This window comes from Myodes glareolus, chromosome 9, assembly GCF_982192425.1.
Source record: "Myodes glareolus chromosome 9, mMyoGla1.1, whole genome shotgun sequence".
NCBI classification, from domain to species: domain Eukaryota; kingdom Metazoa; phylum Chordata; class Mammalia; order Rodentia; family Cricetidae; genus Myodes; species Myodes glareolus.
In genome coordinates, this window is record NC_142034.1 from 104,716,496 (window position 1) to 104,726,944 (window position 10,449).

At 47.4% G+C, this 10,449-nt stretch overlaps 1 protein-coding gene across 3 annotated transcripts in view; it reads left to right on the forward strand.

Moving 5' to 3' along the window:
- The first annotated feature begins 10,120 nt into the window (after positions 1-10,120).
- Positions 10,121-10,449, forward strand: part of Shisa9 (shisa family member 9) — a 301,271-nt gene continuing 300,942 nt past the window's right edge. For all 3 annotated transcript variants that reach the window (XM_048433410.3, XM_085694539.2, XM_085694540.2), the window contains exon 1: positions 10,121-10,449. This exon is cut by the window's right edge and continues 701 nt beyond it. The gene's annotated coding sequence lies outside the window, so the exon portion shown is untranslated.

The following is a 10,449-nucleotide window of genomic DNA, read 5'->3' on the forward strand; positions in this document are numbered from 1 at the left end:
AATCTGTGGGCAAGGCACAGGAGACAGCATTCCTTTTCATTTCTTTGAGTGAATACCATACACTCTAAGGTTTATCAATCACTGGATTTGATCCAACATTTTCCAAGTAGAGTGATTGTATGAAGATCATTTGTTAATATACTGCTTCATTCTATTGAAACCAACTTGGCCTAAGGTAACAAAACCCCAGATGCAATACAACAAGAGGAGCAGGCTGCTTGTCATCCTGGCCGCCTGACTAGCTTACACCCAAAATCATCACACAGAAACTGTATTAATTAAAACACTGCCTGGCCCACTAGCTCTAGTTTCTTATTGACTAATTCTTACATCTTAATTTAACCCATTTCCATTAATGTGTATCGCCACGTGACTTTGGCTTACCACCAAGATTCTAACCAGCGTCCATCTCAGGCAGGAGATCCGTGGCATCTGTCACACTGTCCTTCTTCCCAGCATTCAGTTCTGTCTACTCTGCCTACCTAAGTTCTGTCCTATCAACTAGGCCAAGGTAGTTTCTTTATTCATTATCCAATGAAAGCAACACACAAATAGAAGGAACTGCTTCACCAATGCAAGGTCAAATCTGGTGCTGGCCAGACTCAAGAAGCCAAAGATTATCTCTCTGGTTCACATTTGTTATCTTAGTGCTCACGAAGATGAGGCAAGCAGCTTGCTGCAATTTAAAGGTCAGCCTGGACTATGTAATGGTTTCTAGAATAGCTAATACTGGCACAGTCTCAAAAATAAAAACGAAAACAAACAACTTTCTCTGTCTCCTTCATGTCCAGACTTTCTTATCTCCAAGTTGGAGTCATCAATGGAATCTCCAATGCATGGCACTCAGAAGCAGCTGTGTTCGTACCTTGTCTTCATGCCAACTATCCTCAAAGATAAGACCATCTCATTTTCTCGAAAGAAAAGGTCTCCGGGGGATGCACGCCATTGCAGCTTGGGTCACGTGCTATTGCAGCACACTAACCTCTGAGCATGGTAGCCATTATCTTCCTCAGAGAAACTGGTGACTCTGGAGAGATGCTGGAGATCATGCCTGTGGGCTGATGGCTGTCTCTCACAGAAAAAGGAGCCGAGGAGGTCACTGGATCTTCATCTGAGATTCCAGCCACTCCATTTTCATCTCTTAGCCAGTTGCATCTCCTACCATAATTGCATTGGCTTTGTGATCTTGGACCAGCTGGAGTATATAGCTATGGAAGGTCACTAAAGCGGAGGACAACATCTATGCAGCAGTGCAAAGTCATCATCTACACCGGGGAGCACCGTTTACAGTTGCTCTAAAGTCACCCAGACCCCATCCCTCACCCCTGTTCCTTAAATGAGCTCAAAAAACTCACTGATTCCCCATGATGCACTTTGGTTTGCCAATGCTTTTGTATAAGGACATTTGTTTATTATTCTCCAGAGAAAGTGTTCATTTAACACCTGCCCATCATTGAACCAGAAAGATATAGTTCTCTTATTTTGTTGTTGACTGGACAAATCATTAGTATTTTCAATGCATTTTATGGACTCACTGATGGATAGTTAGCAGATGACAGATATTGGCTTGGTCACATGACCTTGATCTAATTTTACAATGAAAGATTAGGAAGCATCAAATATATGCATTTTTTGCATCCCAAGAGTACATAAAATGGGCATAGATGTGGCTGAATTTTTTCTTATAAACATTTTCTCATTCCATAAAGTGAGTAATTTAAGATGAAGAACGTTTTCCTCAGGCTTCATCCACCTCATGTTTTCCTTTTTCTTTTTCCTGGTTGTTGTTTGTTTTTGTATTTTTTTTGGAGACAGAGTCTCTTGCTTGGCCCTGGAGCTTACCAACTCAGATAGACTGACTGGCCAGTGAGGCCAGGGATCTGCCTGTCTTCACCTCCACAGTGCGGGGATTACCAAAGAGTGCCACAAAACCAGACTTTTTCCAGGCCCTGGAGGCCAAACAGTGTGGCAAACACAGTGCTAACTGAGCTATCTCCTGATCCTAATCCTCTTTTCAAAGTACATCGTGTCTCCCCTTCTTTTCTGCATGCTCTTGCCCAAGGCATTGAAATGGCACTTGAAGCCCAATGGGTAAGTCAGCTTGCTTTTCCCACTGCAGAAGTTTTGCATTGCATCTGTAAAAGGCTTCAGGTTCCAGGGACTGAACCATCCGTCAGGGAGCCAGTATTCACCCACTACTTTGCCTTTCTGCATCCAGGTCTTCCCATTTCTAGTTATACTTCTCTCCTATTACAGTGCTATAGTTTGAATATGGTTTGTCTCCCACATAAGCTGAATGTTCTCTCTGCATCTGGTAACACTGGAGCTTAGCTCCAGGAAGTAGGTCACTGGAAGCAGGATTTTGAAAACAGTACTTGGTTCCCACCTCATCCTCTGCTTCCTATCTGCGGTGAGGTGAAGGGTCTTCTCTGCCATGTGTTCCTGCTGCAATGATGCTCTACCCAAGTGTTTGGGGGATAAATAAACATGACTTGATCCCTCTGAAATAGTGAGCAAAATAAATCTTTTTTCCTTTGATTTGTTTGTGTACATGTTTGTGCATGTGCACATATGCACATAGAGTTGACATTAAGTACCTTCCTTCATTGTTCTGTACTTAAGTTTTTGAGACACTGAAGCTCATTGACTGAGCTAGATAAACTGACCAGAGAACTTCGGTGATCTGTCTGCTTCCCCAGCACTGAGAATACAGGCATATATCTTTTTGCCCAGCTTTAATGTGGGTTCTAGGAATCCTAGCTCAGGTCCTCATACTTACATGGGGATTTTACCTTACCACTGAGTCATCTCCCTGTCCCTTAATTTGTTTATGTGAGGCATCCTCACAATGGTGAGGAAGCTAACACACTGCGTCAGCTTCAGATGACACAGTTGTCTCTCTCAGCTCAGGACTGGTTATATATTCAACATACCTTCTTTCTCAGGCCCTACAAAGAAGACTACATTTCCAAGTCTCCCTTTGTTCTCAGATTTGTGTAGTGTGGCTGACTGAGTTCAGGATATGATGACCTGAAGCCAAAATGCTTCACTTGAACCTTCATGCTCTTGCCTTCTTCCACGTGGCATGATCTTAGGATGTGCAGTCATCATTTGTTGTGTTGAGCCCCTGAGAGTGTTTATCATAGCATATGACTTAGGCTGGCTAACACATCTGTTTTGTATCTCATTACTCGCTGATCGCCAATCCCTAGCATAGTGCTTGGTGCTAAGTGAAACTCAGTAAAGACTTGCTGAGTAAATAAAAGACAATTAGATTTGAGACGAGAAAGGTGGTGATAATGAGACTAGGGAGACAAAACTGTCATCAAGAGAAGGACGAGAGCTGGAACTACAGTAGAAACTATGGAAAGGGAAAGGAAGGCAAGAGAAGCCATGGGGATGGGAACAAAGAGAAGGGAGGAGGAGAGCAGAGCGAAGGGGAGGGGAGGGGAAGATTGAAGGGGTGGGGAGGTGAAGGGCACTGAAGTTTTGATAAACATCTACAGAATTAAATGAATTTGGTGACTGGCAGAAGTTATGACTCTGTGACCTCCCTATCTACTGCTAGGACACATGTGAGTGTATTAGTGCTCAAGACTTTCTAATATAAAATTCCTCATATGTGAGAAAACATGATAATTGTCTTTCTGAGTCTGGCTTACTTTGTTTAACATGGTTACTTCCAGGTCTACCCATTTTCCTGCAAATGACAGAATCCCAGAGGCCTATTAGCCTTGGGGAACGGGAGTGTGTTTGGTGGTAGTTGGAGGCTGGTCCTAGTAACAGCTACAGTCATTCACACATATGCACACCTCCTTTGGTGTAATTCTGTAGCTCTTCCATCAAGAGCTGTCTATTTTTGCACTCTCTGGCTCTAAACAGGCAAACAGAATGGGGCAGAAGTGAGGCAGGGCCTGTTCTACACTTGGGTCTCAACAGGACTTGTGAGCTTTTCTCAGAAGCTGTCCAGCTATTGTGGGGTAAAGATTCTTTGGATAAGAGACCTCATGGGATGGAGAAGGGCTCTCCCATCTGAACACTACCACAGGGCAACCATACCTTCCAGCCTGGCTCTTCATTACAAATGCAGGCATGAGCCCCTCTAAGTCCAGAAAAGGCATCTTGGCAAGACCAACCCAAAGTCCTGTCTGGAGAACGATCTACTCAATGGAAGTGAGTTTGCAAAGCTGCAAGCTCTCGGGGTGATTTGTTAAATGGTGAGACCTATGGTGACCTGCCATGAGCCTGCAGTTATGGGACTTTTATCATAGCTTATTCACAGGACACACATCGTTTTGTCTTCATGGAACAGTTGGAGGGACTTCAATTATTCAGATAATTGCTTTGATTTACTACTCATGAACAAAAGCCACTGTCAGTCTCTTCTCTTAGTAGTCAGGATCTACCTACAGCAAACAAAACTTGGGGTCTTTCTACTTCAATTAACCGTTTTACTAATATTTCCATGTTAAGACTCTGTCTTGAAAAACAAAGTGATGGCCTGGGAAAGCTCAGTGACCAAAGTGCAAGCCACACAAATGTGAGAGTCCCACACAAATTCTGGGTAGGTGTGTGGCCTGATCATAGTTCTGACTTTTGGGGTGCAGAGAAAAAGGGTCCCCAGAGCAAGATGGCTAGCCAGGCCAGACAGATTGGAGAGCTTGGAGCTCTGGGCTTAACTGTGAGACCAAACTCAATTAATAAGATAGAGAGAGTCCTGACATAACTTCAGGCCTACACACACACACACACACACACACACACACACACACACACACACGGAAAAAATAACCCCAAAGTGGACAGAAAACTGTTCTCTGGCCTTCTCGTGCACATTCACATGGATGCTCACACCTGCACACACATGGATATGCATGACAATACATAAAAAATTAAAAAGCACTCATACATTTATACCAACTCTGATAAAGGCAACAGTCAATTCTGGAACCTTCCACGGGCAGTGACCTGTAGCGTGAAGACATGTACAGCAACCCAAAGCAGGTGCTTACTGAGCACATTTCATCAGAATAATCTCGGTATTTAGGGGCCAGTGGAAACTTCCACACATATCAGCATTGTGCTTTATGCTTGTGTCAAATGCAGCTGGTCTTGCCATGCTCCTGTAAATGCTGACATACATTACCTGATGGGTACTTAAATGTCACCAACCCTGAAGTCCCTTTCCTGTCTACCAGAACTAAACATCTACTTTCTTAATAGTTGTTTTTTTTTTTAATTTCAAAAACAGCATACAAAGCAATGGGTTCCATCATATCAATTTTTGTTCCTCTTCTGGTTTTTGTTAATTCTCCTCCTCACATGCTTTTTTTTCTCTTATCTATAAACTTGACTCCCGTTTCTGCCTGCGTTCAGCTGTACCACTGTGCCCAGAGTAAACCTGACTCCCATTTCTGCCTGGGCTCAGCTGTACCACTGTGCCCAGAGTGAAACGAAAGTGTGAGCCTTTTGCTCAGGCATCACCCTGAAGCTGGGCATGCAGGGTATGGATGCAATCGCAGCCCTTGGGATGTTGAGGCAGGAGGAAGCAGGCCTAAAGCCAGACTGAATTAGACAGTGAATTCCTGTCTCACACCATTGCTTCAAAGGCATCTGCAGGGACTCAAACTAAATGTGGGGTCCCTTTGAGCACAAAGGCCTGCCTCCCCAGCTTTAGGTTTCAGTCCCAGTCACTCCATCTTCTTCTGTCTGTTGTAAATACTACTGTGTGTTTCTTTTTCTCAGATTGACTTTACATTAGTCAATTTAGAACAATCTCGCACTTTGGTATATGATCCATTCGGAGGATGTGCCTTTTTTCCCTCCACACATACTGAAACAAGTTAGACGCTACTGACCCCCACCAGTGCAGGGCAACCATGCTATCCACCTACTTCTGTGAGGCTTCTTTATCTCTACAGTCATGGAGAATAAAATCCATCAAATATGTGTTTCTGGAAGCACGCAAGGCTTGCTACAATTTGCCTCTGCGCCATCGCTCCCTTTTCTCCCCTCAAGGCTAACAGTTGCTTGGAAACCTCTTTGAAACCTTAAAAGCCACCTGATGAGGAAGATTAACAAACAACTCACTCAGGCAAGGGCCACAGTGCAGATAATTTAATTTGTTGCATAGCTTTTAGACATTGGTTTCAATAGTCCCGGGCAGCCTACATTACACCCTTTCTTCTGTTAGTTCCTCTCTTTAATTGTTAGTGGGTACAATTGCATGCTTGCTGCAGTGGGCACTAGAGCCTGAAAAATTGAGGCCAGAGCCAAAGAGATTTTCTTTTAGATATCAAAAGGGCCTGTGTTGTGGAATTGTAGTGTCTTCATCTCTGTCTTAGAAAGGACGGTTCCATAAAGGGCTGTGCGTCTCTTTGTGATGTGCTCGCGTGGATTCGCTTCTGCAGTGGTTTGGGGGAGAGGTTTGATATGATCCAAGAACCTGCCGGGTGTGTCAGTAAGCATCTTTATAACCCCCGCCCCCACATAGAAACCTTAAAAGAAATACTCTTTTGGGCACGTGCACCAAACAATCATGCCCCTCTCAGGGGGACTTGCTAACTTGATGTGTCCAGAGAAAATGGTCACTTTTTTCTCCTTTTGAAGAGTGAAGAGAACACAGATGATTCTCCTAAATATTTTTCAAAGGCTTAGCACATGGGCTGGCCCAATCCAGGAGGTACAGCCACAGCCTCTGTAGACAGGAAGGAAACGGAGTCAGGGGAATTGGAGAAGGCTTAGGGTTCTTCCAGGAAAGAGACAGCTAGCGTGGGTCCAGGACTAATTCCTTCTGAAGCTCAGCTCCTGCAGTTTTCTTGTTGCTAACAGGGGGCAGTCTCTGTTAATTAAAGCGGGGAGCCACAGCCTGCCAAAGTTCTGAAGACAGGGGCTTGTTCAGAGAAGCAAGGTAGGTCCTGACGTGGACTTTCCTATCCAGAGTTTGTCTAAGGTATTTAAAAATCATGTTTCAAAGTGTCTTAAAGCCCCTAAATCTTACAATAGTGTGTGTGTGTGTGTGTGTGTGTGTGTGTGTTTATGCGCGCACTCGCACTCGTGTGAAAGAGGGAGGCAGGAACCTGCTTTTATATGAGGTCACTGTAAAGATGTCGTGATGCTGGGTGTTTGGGGACACCTAGATGGTGGTCAAAGTTGGGGATGGCAGAAGCCTGCACTGGTAGTTGGGTGGCTTATTCCAGCCTTGACTTTACTGCTTGCTGGACAGAGTTCACAACTTCTGGGATCCTAGTAAGCCTGCTAGAAAGTCCCTTCACAAGCCCGAGTGTAGACCTCTCTCAAACTCACAGAAGTCATGGTGGAAGAAACTGTTGGCCATGCTTTGACTATTCTTTTCTTCTCAGGTACCAAACAGAATGATTTCATAAAAATCTCTGTCTTTCTCTCCGCTCCCATCCCGTGTGCGTGCGTGTGTGTGTGTGTGTGTGTGTGTGTGTGTGTGTGTGGTGTGTTCCTGTGGGTGCAGGTGTGTATATACATCTGTACCAGTGCATGTCGAGGCCAATGATAACTGTAAGTGATATTCCTCAAGAGTTTACTCTTTTAAAGCTTCATCTTTCCATGTGTATCTGTGTTTGTCTATGTGTACCAAGAGCATGCAGGTTCCCGTGGAGGCCAGAATGTCACATACTCCAGTACTGGAGCTGTTAGTGATGTAAGTCACCTGATGTGGTCCTGAGAACCAAACCCGAGACCTCTGCAAGAGCAGCAGGAGCTCTTAGCTGCTCCCCTGGCCCCTCATTTTGGTTTTTAAGAGTGCTGTCTCTCATGGTCTGGAGATGCACAAGCAGGTTATGTCAGCTGGCCAGCATACCCCAGGCATCTCCCGTCTCACCTCTCCAGCACTGGGATTGTGAGGGTACCCACCGTAGGCTGCTTTCTCACCGAGGTTCTGGGGGTTGAACTCAGGTCCTCATGCTTTTATGACAAGCACTCTTCAACAATTAGCTTACATAGCTCATGAGTAACTTTTGTGTATGTGCTGGGGAACACTGATAATCACAGCCATTTAATCACGTTATTAACATGGAAGTTCTTGGAAACATTCTAATATAAATATACAACAGAAGGTGGATTGAGTGTCTGGTACATGGAGTGGCTAGGTCACAGGCTCTGGGAGCAGATTTCTTGAATCAGAAGTCAGTTCTAGCATTCACTCCACAAACTACCCTGGGTGGCTTTTTCCATAGCCTTGAGGCTAAGTCAGTTTCTGCACTTTGCTGTTGGGCATGTAATATTAACCAAGAGGTAGAAATTTAATGGAGCCACTGGGCCCAGTGATTCCCCCACAAGACCCCAGGTTGTCTGGTACTCAGTTAATTATTGTTCTCTAATAAAAGAAAGCTGAAAGACTTGCTGCAAGCCAGAGACAAATGTCCGCTGCCACTGGCTCTCACACCAGCACCCCTGTTTGTGTGAGAGAGAGACAGACAGGACATTGGCAGCTGTGGGCACCCGCCCCATTTTGAGATCTTGTTGGGAGGAAGCTGATGAATTGGGAGTCAGTCTCATGCCTTTCCCAGATGGGGAATGGGTTGGAGTACATTCTACAGCACTCAGTCTTGGCTCTGAGGCCTGGTGTGGTCTGTCAAGGTGGCCCTGGGTTATCTTATCCCAAACATCAAAAGGTGCTGCTTATTCAAAGGAAGGGGAAGCTTAGCCAAACTCTTTGATTTGGAGAAAACTTGTCCCACAGTCCCAATAAGCTCTCTCACAATTTTCCAATCATGGGGATCCCAACATACCATTTTACAGGTGGCTCAACTTTTTGGTCCTTTGAAAATGTCCCCCAAAGAGTCCTGCAGCTGAAGTCAAAAAGAGGAGAGGGCAGCGAAAACATTATTTCCCTCTGAGTCACCTAGCTGACTGCAAAGAGCATACTTAGTTAATATAATTATAAACAAAACGCCAGGGAGTATGGGGATATAAATTGAGCTTAGCAGCTTTGATGCAAATTCTGTTTTAGGGGCCACTGAAGTTAAATTCAAGCAGAGGACAGGAAGAAGTAGGAGAAATGGGAGAGGGCCTATGGTGGGCTCGGAAAAAGAGAGAGAGAGAGAGAGAGAGAGAGAGAGAGAGAGAGAGAGAGAGAGAGAGAAGCAAAAGCAGACTTGGAGAGGCTGAAAGAGATGCTGGGAGCCAAGGAAGCAAGCTCCGTGAGGATGTCGGGGAAGGGAGCACAGTGGAGACAGGGGACAGCCTGCTCTGGAGACAGTTGCGCGGGCTGCAGGAAAGACAGGGTGGCTGAGGATGAGTGCCCAGGCCTTGCGCTGCGCCAAAACTGCTAGCGCAGAGGCGGCGCCGCGGTGTGCCCTCCTGTGGAGCTCAGAGAACGCTGCGGGGGCGAAGAGGGACAGAAAGCTGCAGGTCCTAGGGGCTAGGCGAGTTCCTAGGAGACACCTTTCAGGACGCGTCACTGCCTTGGCTTTGTCCACTGGTCGCCACCCCAGACCCCAGGGCTTCTTAAAGGAATTCCCAACCCCTCTTCTGGGATGCTTACCACAGCCCAAAGGCTGGGCACTTCACCCACCTTCCCAGTTCAGCTTCTGTTTTCTCTGTCCAGGCACTCGAACCACCCCGGGCTCAGGCCAGGCTGGAGGGCGCATCCCCGGGAAGGGCAAGGCGGTCTCCGCCCGCCCGGGAGGGGGAGGACGATCGTGTCAACACTGCATCTAGTGTGTCTTGGAGTATGCAAGCCATCTAGTCTGTCCCGATTCTCCCCGAGTCACCCCTTTCCTGATCGACAGATTGCAACCGCAGCTCCTGCGCACACACCTCTGGGGGAGAAAAAAGCCGCGGGCGGAGCCACCTCTGAGCCCTTGCTTGGGGTGAGCCGCACCTTTCTCCCCGAGAGGGTGCCAGAGGTCCTAGCCGCGTTCCTCTCCACCTGCCGGGAAATCCGAGCTGCTCTTCGAAACCTGGTGGCTGCGGAGCTCACTGCTCCAACCGGAGCACTATCTGCACGCCCCCCACTCGCCCCCGCCCGCCCGAGTCACCTCTCCCCGCGCCCCCGCCCCTTTCGAGCTCGCGCCCGCCCCCTCCCCCCTCCCCCCCGCACCTCCTCTATCCGCCCTCCTCCCCTTCCCCCTTCCCTCCAGCCCTCCCTTCATTCCACAAGTGTCGCTTCGCTCTCTCCAGCGCACTTGGCGAGCTGAAAAGGTGAAGAGCATCCTGCGAGCGAGCGGACTTGGGAGCTGGTCCCGGGCGGCGGGCGGAGGGGAGTTACGGACACACCGACTCTCCCCGGCTCTCCACCCCCGCCTCCCTCGGTGGCCGACAGGACCTGCACCCCGTACTGGCCTCCGCTCCTGCTTCGTCCCCGCCCGGCCCCGGCGCGCTCCTCCCCGGCCAGCCCCCTTCCTTGGTGCGCGTCGCGCTGGAGGCGAACGCAGACTGAGACGAGCGCAGTGGCCGCCGACCACCGAGCGCCCC